We start from the raw sequence: 12,982 nt of genomic DNA on the forward strand, positions 1-12,982 counted from the left end.
TTGTCAAACACTTAGATTCTTTGATTTTCTGCATGTAATGCATCATAGAATACCAGACATTCAAGTTGTACTATAGTGTAAGAGTACCTGATGCTCTCATCATGTTTTAGTGCTTTTAAGTTGCATTTCTAACTTTTTATGCTCCGAAAAGACTTTTTCAGCCTTAAGAGAGTCCAAAAGTGCATTTTGTTGTCAAACACTTAGATTCTATGATTTCCTACATGTAATGCATCATAGAATACCAGACATTCAAGTTTCATTGTAATATAAGAGTACCTGATGCTCTCATTAACGTTTTACTGCTTTAAAGTGCATTTCTAACTTTTTATGACCCGAAAAGACTTTTCAGACTTAACAGAGTCCAAAAGTGCATTTTGTTGTCAAACACTTAGATTCTTTGATTTTCTGCATGTAATGCATCATAGAATACCAGACATTCAAGTTGTACTATAGTGTAAGAGTACCTGATGCTCTCATCATGTTTTAGTGCTTTAAGTTGCATTTCTAACTTTTTATGCTCCGAAAAGACTTTTCAGCCTTAAGAGAGTCCAAAAGTGCATTTTGTTGTCAAACACTTAGATTCTATGATTTCCTACATGTAATGCATCATAGAATACCAGACATTCAAGTTTCATTGTAATATAAGAGTACCTGATGCTCTCATTACGTTTTACTGCTTTAAGTTGCATTTCTAACTTTTTATGCTCCGAAAAGACTTTTCAGCCTCAACAGAGTCCAAAAGTGCATTTTGTTTTTAAACACTTAGATTATATGATTTCCTGCATTTAATGCATCATAGAATACCAGACATTCAAGTTTCATTGTAATATAAGAGTACCTGATGCTCTCATTACGTTTTACTGCTTTAAAGTGCATTTCTAACTTTTTATGCCCCGAAAAGACTTTTCAGACTTAACAGAGTCCAAAAGTGCATTTTGTTGTCAAACACTTAGATTATGTGATTTTCTGCATGTAATGCATCATTGAAAACCAGACATTCAAGTTGTACTATAGTATAAGAGTACCTGATGCTCTCATCACGTTTTAGTGCTTTAAGTTGCATTTCTAACTTTGTATGCTCCGAAAAGACTTTTCAGCCTTAACAGAGTCCAAAAGTGCATTTTGTTTTTAAACACTTAGATTATGTGATTTTCTGCATGTAATGCATCATAGAATAACCAGACATTCAAGTTTGTACTATAGTATAAGAGTACCTGATGCTCTCATCACGTTTTTACTGCTTTAAGTTGCATTTCTAACTTTATTATGCACCGAAAAGACTTTTCAGCCTAAACAGAGTCCAAAAAGTGCATTTTGTTTTTAAACACTTAGATTATGTGATTTTCTGCATGTAATGCATCATAGAATACCAGACACTTCAAGTTGTACTATAGTATAAGAGTACCTGATGCTCTCATTACGTTTTACTGCTTTAAAGTGGCATTTCTAACTTTTTATGACCCGAAAAGACTTTTCAGACTTAACAGAGTCCAAAAAGTGCATTTTGTTGTCAAACACTTAGATTATGTGATTTTCTGCATGTAATGCATCATAGAATACCAGACATTCAAGTTTGTACTATAGTATAAGAGTACCTGATGCTCTCATCACGTTTTAGTGCTTTAAGTTGCATTTCTAACTTTTTATGCTCCGAAAAGACTTTTCAGGACTTAACAGAGTCCAAAAGTGCATTTTGTTGTCAAACACTTAGATTCTATGATTTCCTACATGTAATGCATCATAGAATACCAGACATTCAAGTTTCATTGTAATATAAGAGTACCTGATGCTCTCATTACGTTTTACTGCTTTAAAGTGCATTTCTAACTTTTTATGCTCCGAAAAGACTTTTCAGCCTTAACAGAGTCCAAAAGTGCATTTTGTTGTCAAACACTTAGATTATGTGATTTTCTGCATGTAATGCATCATAGAATACCAGACATTCAAGTTGTACTATAGTGTAAGAGTACCTGATGCTCTCATCATGTTTTATTGCTTTAAGTTTGCATTTCTAACTTTTTATGCTCCGAAAAGACTTTTTCAGCCTCAACAGAGTCCAAAAAGTGCATTTTGTTTTTAAACACTTAGATTATGTGATTTTCTGCATGTAATGCATCATAGAATACCAGACATTCAAGTTGTACTATAGTATAAGAGTACCTGATGCTCTCATTACGTTTTACTGCTTTAAAGTGCATTTCTAACTTTTTATGACCCGAAAAGACTTTTCAGACTTAACAGAGGTCCAAAAAGTGCATTTTGTTGTCAAACACTTAGATTCTTTGATTTTCTGCATGTAATGCATCATAGAATACCAGACATTCAAGTTGTACTATAGTGTAAGAGTACCTGATGCTCTCATCATGTTTTATTGCTTTAAGTTGCATTTCTAACTTTTTATGCTCCGAAAAGACTTTTCAGCCTTAACAGAGTCCAAAAGTGCATTTTGTTGTCAAACACTTAGATTATGTGATTTTCTGCATGTAATGCATCATAGAATACCAGACATTCAAGTTGTACTATAGTATAAGAGTACCTGATGCTCTCATCACGTTTTAGTGCTTTAAGTTGCATTTCTAACTTTTTATGCTCCGAAAAGACTTTTCAGCCTTAACAGAGTCCAAAAGTGCATTTTGTTTTTAAACACTTAGATTATGTGATTTTCTGCATGTAATGCATCATAGAATACCAGACATTCAAGTTGTACTATAGTATAAGAGTACCTGATGCTCTCATCACGTTTTACTGCTTTAAGTTGCATTTCTAACTTTTTATGCTCCGAAAAGACTTTTCAGCCTTAACAGAGTCCAAAAGTGCATTTTGTTTTTAAACACTTAGATTATGTGATTTTCTGCATGTAATGCATCATAGAATACCAGACATTCAAGTTGTACTATAGTATAAAGAGTACCTGATGCTCTCATTACGTTTTACTGCTTTAAAGTGCATTTCTAAACTTTTATGACCCGAAAAGACTTTTCAGACTTAACAGAGTCCAAAAGTGCATTTTGTTGTCAAACACTTAGATTATGTGATTTTTCTGCATGTAATGACATCATAGAATACCAGACATTCAAGTTGTACTATAGTATAAGAGTACCTGATGCTCTCATTACGTTTTACTGCTTTAAAGTGCATTTTCTAACTTTTATGCTCCGAAAAGACTTTTCAGGCCTAAACAGAGTCCAAAAGTGCATTTTGTTTTTAAACACTTAGATTATGTGATTTTCTGCATGTAATGCATCATAGAATACCAGACATTCAAGTTGTACTATAGTATAAGAGTACCTGATGCCTCTCATTACGTTTTACTGCTTTAAAGTGCATTTCTAACTTTTTATGACCCGAAAAGACTTTTCAGACTTAACAGAGTCCAAAAGTGCATTTTGTTGTCAAACACTTAGATTATGTGATTTTCTGCATGTAATGCATCATAGAATACCAGACATTCAAGTTTGTACTATAGTATAAGAGTACCTGATGCTCTCATCACGTTTTAGTGCTTTAAGTTGCATTTCTAACTTTTTATGCTCCGAAAAGACTTTTCAGACTTAACAGAGTCCAAAAGTGCATTTGTTTGTCAAACACTTAGATTCTATGATTTCCTACATGTAATGCATCATAGAATACCAGACATTCAAGTTTTCATTGTAATATAAGAGTACCTGATGCTCTCATTACGTTTTACTGCTTTAAAGTGCATTTCTAACTTTTTATGCTTCCGAAAAGACTTTTCAGCCTTAACAGAGTCCAAAAGTGCATTTTGTTGTCAAACACTTAGATTATGTGATTTTCTGCATGTAATGCATCATAGAATACCAGACATTCAAGTTGTACTATAGTGTAAGAGTACCTGATGCTCTCATCATGTTTTATTGCTTTAAGTTGCATTTCTAACTTTTTATGCTCCGAAAAGACTTTTCAGCCTCAACAGAGTCCAAAAGTGCATTTTGTTTTTAAACACTTAGATTATGTGATTTTCTGCATGTAATGCATCATAGAATACCAGACATTCAAGTTGTACTATAGTATAAGAGTACCTGATGCTCTCATTACGTTTTACTGCTTTAAAGTGCATTTCTAACTTTTTTATGACCCGAAAAGACTTTTCAGACTTAACAGAGTCCAAAAGTGCATTTTGTTGTCAAACACTTAGATTCTTTGATTTTCTGCATGTAATGCATCATAGAATACCAGACATTCAAGTTGTACTATAGTGTAAGAGTAACCTGATGCTCTCATCATGTTTTATTGCTTTAAGTTGCATTTCTAACTTTTTATGCTCCGAAAAGACTTTTCAGCCTTAACAGAGTCCAAAAGTGCATTTTGTTGTCAAACACTTAGATTATGTGATTTTTCTGCATGTAATGCATCATAGAATACCAGACATTCAAGTTGTACTATAGTATAAGAGTACCTGATGCTCTCATCACGTTTTAGTGCTTTAAGTTGCATTTCTAACTTTTTATGCTCCGAAAAGACTTTTCAGCCTTAACAGAGTCCAAAAGTGCATTTTGTTTTTTAAACACTTAGATTATGTGATTTTCTGCATGTAATGCATCATAGAATACCAGACATTCAAGTTGTACGTATAGTATAAAGAGTACCTGATGCTCTCATCACGTTTTACTGCTTTAAGTTGCATTTCTAACTTTTTATGCTCCGAAAAGACTTTTCAGCCTTAACAGAGTCCAAAAGTGCATTTTGTTTTTAAACACTTAGATTATGTGATTTTCTGCATGTAATGCATCATAGAATACCAGACATTCAAGTTGTACTATAGTATAAGAGTACCTTATGCTCTCATTACGTTTTACTGCTTTAAAGTGCATTTCTAACTTTTTCTGACCCGAAAAGACTTTTCAGACTTAACAGAGTCCAAAAGTGCATTTTGTTGTCAAACACTTAGATTATGTGATTTTCTGCATGTAATGCATCATAGAATACCAGACATTCAAGTTGTACTATAGTATAAGAGTACCTGATGCTCTCATCACGTTTTACTGCTTTAAAGTGCATTTCTAACTTTTTATGCTCCGAAAAGACTTTTCAGCCTCAACAGAGTCCAAAAGTGCATTTTGTTTTTAAACACTTAGATTATATGATTTCCTGCATTTAATGCATCATAGAATACCAGACATTCAAGTTTCATTGTAATATAAGAGTACCTGATGCTCTCATTACGTTTTACTGCTTTAAAGTGCATTTCTAACTTTTTATGCCCCGAAAAGACTTTTCAGACTTAACAGAGTCCAAAAGTGCATTTTGTTGTCAAACACTTAGATTCTTTGATTTTCTGCATGTAATGCATCATAGAATACCAGACATTCAAGTTGTACTATAGTGTAAGAGTACCTGATGCTCTCATCATGTTTTATTGCTTTAAGTTGCATTTCTAACTTTTTATGCTCCGAAAAGACTTTTCAGACTTAACAGAGTCCAAAAGTGCATTTTGTTGTCAAACACTTAGATTCTATGATTTCCTACATGTAATGCATCATAGAATACCAGACATTCAAGTTTCATTGTAATATAAGAGTACCTGATGCTCTCATTACGTTTTACTGCTTTAAAGTGCATTTCTAACTTTTTATGCCCTGAAAAGACTTTTCAGACTTAACAGAGTCCAAAAGTGCATTTTGTTGTCAAACACTTAGATTCTTTGATTTTCTGCATGTAATGCATCATAGAATACCAGACATTCAAGTTGTACTATAGTGTAAGAGTACCTGATGCTCTCATCATGTTTTATTGCTTTAAGTTGCATTTCTAACTTTTTATGCTCCGAAAAGACTTTTCAGCCTTAACAGAGTCCAAAAGTGCATTTTGTTGTCAAACACTTAGATTATGTGATTTTCTGCATGTAATGCATCATAGAATACCAGACATTCAAGTTGTACTATAGTGTAAGAGTACCTGATGCTCTCATCAATGTTTTATTGCTTTAAGTTGCATTTCTAACTTTTTATGCTCCGAAAAGACGTTTCAGCCTTAACAGAGTCCAAAAGTGCATTTTGTTTTTAAACACTTAGATTTATGTGATTTTCTGCATGTAATGGCATCATAGAATACCAGACATTCAAGTTGTACTATAGCTATAAGAGTACCTGATGCTCTCATCACGTTTTACTGCTTTAAGTTGCGCATTTCTAACTTTTTTATGCTCCGAAAAGACTTTTCAGCCTTAACAGAGTCCAAAAGTGCATTTTTGTTTTTAAACACTTAGATTATGTGATTTTCTGCATGTAATGCATCATAGAATACCAGACATTCAAGTTGTACTATAGTGTAAGAGTACCTGATGCTCTCATCATGTTTTATTGCTTTAAGTTGCATTTCTAACTTTTTATTGCTCCGAAAAGACTTTGTCAGCTTTAACAGAGTCCAAAAGTGCATTTTGTTGTCAAACACTTAGATTATGTGATTTTCTGCATGTAATGCATCATAGAATACCAGACATTCAAGTTGTACTATAGTATAAGAGTACCTGATGCTCTCATTACGTTTTACTGCTTTAAAGTGCATTTCTAACTTTTTATGACCCGAAAAGACTTTTCAGACTTAACAGAGTCCAAAAGTGCATTTTGTTGTCAAACACTTAGATTATGTGATTTTCTGCATGTAATGCATCATAGAATATCAGACATTCAAGTTGTACTATAGTATAAGAGTACCTGATGCTCTCATCACGTTTTAGTGCTTTAAGTTGCATTTCTAACTTTTTATGCTCCGAAAAGACTTTTCAGACTTAACAGAGTCCAAAAGTGCATTTTGTTGTCAAACACTTAGATTATATGATTTCCTGCATTTAATGCATCATAGAATACCAGACATTCAAGTTCCATTGTAATATAAGAGTACCTGATGCTCTCATTACGTTTTACTGCTTTAAAGTGCATTTCTAACTTTTTATGACCCGAAAAGACTTTTCAGACTTAACAGAGTCCAAAAGTGCATTTTGTTGTCAAACACTTAGATTCTTTGATTTTCTGCATGTAATGCATCATAGAATACCAGACATTCAAGTTGTACTATAGTGTAAGAGGTACCTGATGCTCTCATCATGTTTTATTGCTTTAAGTTGCATTTCTAACTTTTTATGCTCCGAAAAAAAGACTTTTCAGCCTTAACAGAGTCCAAAAGTGCATTTTGTTGTCAAACACTTAGATTATGTGATTTTCTGCATGTAATGCATCATAGAATACCAGACATTCAAGTTGTACTATAGTATAAGAGTACCTGATGCTCTCATCACGTTTTAGTGCTTTAAGTTGCATTTCTAACTTTTTATGCTCCGAAAAGACTTTTCAGACTTAACAGAGTCCAAAAGTGCATTTTTGTTGTCAAAACACTTAGATTCTATGATTTTCTTACATGTAATGCATCATAGAATACCAGACATTCAAGTTTCATTGTAATATAAGAGTACCTGATGCTCTCATTACGTTTTACTGCTTTAAAGTGCATTTCTAACTTTTTATGCCCTGAAAAGACTTTTCAGACTTAACAGAGTCCAAAAGTGCATTTTGTTGTCAAACACTTAGATTCTTTGATTTTCTGCATGTAATGCATCATAGAATACCAGACATTCAAGTTGTACTATAGTGTAAGAGTACCTGATGCTCTCATCACGTTTTAGTGCTTTAAGTTGCATTTCTAACTTTTTATGCTCCGAAAAGACTTTTCAGCCTTAACAGAGTCCAGAAAGTGCATTTTGTTGTCAAACACTTAGATTCTATGATTTCCTACATGTAATGCATCATAGAATACCAGACATTCAAGTTTCATTGTAATATAAGAGTACCTGATGCTCTTATTACGTTTTAGCTGCTTTAAAGTGCATTTCCAACTTTTATGCTCCGAAAAGACGTTTCAGCCTCAACAGAGTCCAAAAGTGCATTTTGTTGTCATAAACACTTAGATTCTATGATTTCCTACATGTAATGCATCATAGAATACCAGACATTCAAGTTTCATTGTAATATAAGAGTACCTGATGCTCTCATTACGTTTTACTGCTTTAAAGTGCATTTCTAACTTTTTATGACCCGAAAACGACTTTTCAGACTTAAACAGAGTCCAAAAGTGCATTTTGTTGTCAAACACTTAGATTCTATGATTTCCTACATGTAATGCATCATAGAATACCAGACATTCAAGTTTCATTGTAATATAAGAGTACCTGATGCTCTCATTACGTTTTACTGCTTTAAAGTGCATTTCTAACTTTTTATGACCCGAAAAGACTTTTCAGACTTTAACAGAGTCCAAAAGTGCATTTTGTTGTCAAACACTTAGATTCTTTGATTTTCTGCATGTAATGCATCATAGAATACCAGACATTCAAGTTGTACTATAGTATAAGAGTACCTGATGCTCTCATCACGTTTTAGTGCTTTAAGTTGCATTTTCTAACTTTTTATGCTCCGAAAAGACTTTTCAGCCTTAACAGAGTCCAAAAGTGCAATTTTGTTTTTAAACACTTAGATTATGTGATTTTCTGCATGTAATGCATCATAGAATACCAGACATTCAAGTTGTAATATAGTTTAAGAGTACCTGATGCTCTCATCACGGTTTTACTGCTTTAAGTTGCATTTCTAACTTTTTATGCTCCGAAAAGACTTTTCAGCCTTAACAGAGTCCAAGAAGTGCATTTTGTTTTTAAACACTTAGATTATGTGATTTTCTGCATGTAATGCATCATAGAATACCAGACATTCAAGTTGTACTATAGTATAAGAGTACCTGATGCTCTCATTACGTTTTACTGCTTTAAAGTGCATTTCTAACTTTTTATGACCCGAAATGACTTTTCAGACTTAACAGAGTCCAAAAGTGCATTTTTGTTGTCAAACACTTAGATTATGTGATTTTCTGCATGTAATGCATCATAGAATACCAGACATTCAAGTTGTACTATAGTATAAGAGTACCTGAATGCTCTCATTACGTTTTACTGCTTTAAAGTGCATTTCTAACTTTTTATGACCCGAAATGACTTTTCAGACTTAACAGAGTCCAAAAGTGCATTTTGTTGTCAAACACTTAGATTATGTGATTTTCTGCATGTAATGCATCATAGGAATACCAGACATTCAAGTTGTACTATAGTATAAGAGTACCTGATGCTCTCATCCCATTCACACGTCTTTACTGCTTTAAGTTGCATTTCTAACTTTTTATGCTCCGAAAAGACTTTTCAGACTTAACAGAGTCCAAAAGTGCATTTTTGTTGTCAAACACTTAGATTTCTATGATTTCCTACATGTAATGCATCATAGAATACCAGACATTCAAGTTTCATTGTAATATAAGAGTACCTGATGCTCTCATTACGTTTTACTGCTTTAAAGTGCATTTCCAACTTTTATGCTCCGAAAAGACGTGTCAGCCTCAACAGAGTCCAAAAGTGCATTTTGTTGTCAAACACTTAGATTCTATGATTTCCTACATGTAATGCATCATAGAATACCAGACATTCAAGTTTCATTGTAATATAAGAGTACCTGATGCTCTCATTACGTTTTACTGCTTTAAAGTGCATTTCTAACTTTTTATGCCCTGAAAAGACTTTTCAGACTTAACAGAGTCCAAAAGTGCATTTTGTTGTCAAACACTTAGATTCTATGATTTCCTACATGTAATGCATCATAGAATACCAGACATTCAAGTTTCATTGTAATATAAGAGTACCTGATGCTCTCATTACGTTTTTACTGCTTTAAAGTGCATTTCTAACTTTTTATGCCCTGAAAAGACTTTTCAGACTTAACAGAGTCCCAAAAGTGCATTTTGTTGTCAAACACTTAGATTCTTTGATTTTCTGCATGTAATGCATCATAGAATACCAGACATTCAAGTTGTACTATAGTATAAGAGTACCTGATGCTCTCATCACGTTTTTAGTGCTTTAAGTTGCATTTCTAACTTTTTATGCTCCGAAAAGACTTTTCAGACTTAACGAGAGTCCAAAAGTGCATTTAGTTGTCAAACACTTAGATTCTATGATTTCCTACATGTAATGCATCATAGAATACCAGACATTCAAGTTTCATTGTAATATAAGAGTACCTGATGCTCTCATTACGTTTTACTGCTTTAAAGTGCATTTCCAACTTTTTATGACCCGAAATGACTTTTCAGACTTAACAGAGTCCAAAAAGTGCATTTTGTTGTCAAACACTTAGATTATGTGATTTTCTGCATGTAATGCATCATAGAATACCAGACATTCAGAGTTGTACTATAGTATAAAGAGTACCTGATGCTCCTCATCACGTTTTAACTGCTTTAAGTTGCATTTCTAACTTTTTATGCTCCGAAAAAGACTTTTCAGCCTCAACAGAGTCCAAAAGTGCATTTTGTTGTCAAACACTTAGATTCTATGATTTCCTACATGTAATGCATCATAGAATACCAGACATTCAAGTTTCATTGTAATATAAGAGTACCTGATGCTCTTATTACGTTTTACTGCTTTAAAGTGCATTTCCAACTTTTATGCTCCGAAAAGACGTGTCAGCCTCAACAGAGTCCAAAAGTGCATTTTGTTGTCAAACACTTAGATTCTATGATTTCCTACATGTAATGCATCATAGAATACCAGACATTCAAGTTTCATTGTAATATAAGAGTACCTGATGCTCTCATTACGTTTTACTGCTTTGAAGTGCATTTCTAACTTTTTATGACCCGAAAAGACTTTTCAGACTTAACAGAGTCCAAAAGTGCATTTTGTTGTCAAACACTTAGATTCTTTTGATTTTTCTGCATGTAATGCATCATAGAATACCAGACATTCAAGTTGTACTATAGTATAAGAGTACCTGATGCTCTCATCACGTTTTAGTGCTTTAAGTTGCATTTCTAACTTTTTATGCTCCGAAAAGACTTTTCAGCCTTAACAGAGTCCAAAAGTGCATTTTGTTTTTAAACACTTAGATTATGTGATTTTCTGCATGTAATGCATCATAGAATACCAGACAATTCAAGTTGTAATATAGTTTAAGAGTACCTGATGCTCTCATCACGTTTTACTGCTTTAAGTTGCATTTACTAACTTTTTATGCTCCGAAAAGACTTTTTCAGCCTTAACAGAGTCCAAAAGTGCATTTTGTTTTTAAACACTTAGATTATGTGATTTTCTGCATGTAATGCATCATAGAATACCAGACATTCAAGTTTGTACTATAGTATAAGAGTACCTGATGCTCTCATTACGTTTTACTGCTTTAAAGTGCATTTCTAACTTTTTATGACCCGAAATGACTTTTTCAGACTTAACAGAGTCCAAAAGTGCATTTTGTTGTCAAACACTTAGATTATGTGATTTTCTGCATGTAATGCATCATAGAATACCAGACATTCAAGTTGTACTATAGTATAAGAGTACCTGATGCTCTCATCACGTTTTAGTGCTTTAAGCTTGCAATTCTAACTTTTTATGCTCCGAAAAGACTTTTCAGACTTAACAGAGTCCAAAAGTGCATTTTGTTTTTAAACACTTAGATTATGTGATTTTCTGCATGTAATGCATCATAGAATACCAGACATTCAAGTTGTACTATAGTATAAGAGTACCTGATGCTCTCATCACGTTTTAGTGCTTTAAGTTGCATTTCTAACTTTTTATGCTCCGAAAAGACTTTTCAGACTTAACAGAGTCCAAAAGTGCATTTTGTTGTCAACACTTAGATTCTATGATTTCCTACATGTAATGCATCATAGAATACCAGACATTCAAGTTTCATTGTAATATAAGAGTACCTGATGCTCTCATTACGTTTTACTGCTTTAAAGTGCATTTCCAACTTGTATGCCTCCGAAAAGACGTTTCAGCCTTAACAGAGTCCAAAAGTGCATTTTGTTGTCAAACACTTAGATTCTATGATTTCCTACATGTAATGCATCATAGAATACCAGACATTCAAGTTCCATTGTAATATAAGAGTAGCCTGATGCTCTCATTACGTTTTACTGCTTTAAAGTGCATTTCTAACTTTTTATGACCCGAAAAGACTTTTCAGACTTAACAGAGTCCAAAAGTGCATTCTTTGTTGTCAAACACTTAGATTCTTTGATTTTCTGCATGTAATGCATCATAGAATACCAGACATTCAAGTTGTACTATAGTATAAGAGTACCTGATGCTCTCATCACGTTTTTAGTGCTTTAAGTTGCATTTCTAACTTTTTATGCTCCGAAAAGACTTTTCAGACTTAACAGAGTCCAAAAGCTGCATTTTGTTGTCAAACACTTAGATTCTATGATTTCCTACATGTAATGCATCATAGAATACCAGACATTCAAGTTTCATTGTAATATAAGAGTACCTGATGCTCTCATTACGTTTTACTGCTTTAAAGTGCATTTCCAACTTGTATGCTCCGAAAAGACGTTTCAGCCTTAACAGAGTCCAAAAGTGCATTTTGTTGTCAAACACTTAGATTCTATGATTTCCTACATGTATTGCATCATAGAATACCAGACATTCAAGTTCCATTGTAATATAAGAGTACCTGATGCTCTCATTACGTTTTACTGCTTTAAAGATGCATTTCTAACTTTTTATGACCCGAAAAGACTTTTCAGACTTAACAGAGTCCCAAAAGTGCATTTTGTTGTCAAACACTTAGATTCTATGATTTCCTACATGTAATGCATCATAGAATACCAGACATTCAAGTTTCATTGTAAAATAAGAGTACCTGATGCTCTCATTACGTTTTACTGCTTTAAAGTGCATTTCTAACTTTTTATGACCCGAAAAGACTTTTCAGACCTTAACAGAGTCCAAAAGTGCATTTTGTTGTCAAACACTTAGATTCTTTGATTTTTCTGCATGTAATGCATCATAGAATACCAGACATTCAAGTTGTACTATAGTATAAGAGTACCTGATGCTCTCATCACGTTTTACTGCTTTAAGTTGCATTTCTAACTTTTTATGCTCCGAAAAGACTTTTCAGCCTTAACAGAG

The sequence above is a fragment of the Taurulus bubalis genome (assembly GCF_910589615.1).
Source record: "Taurulus bubalis genome assembly, chromosome: 19".
Lineage (NCBI taxonomy): Eukaryota > Metazoa > Chordata > Actinopteri > Perciformes > Cottidae > Taurulus > Taurulus bubalis.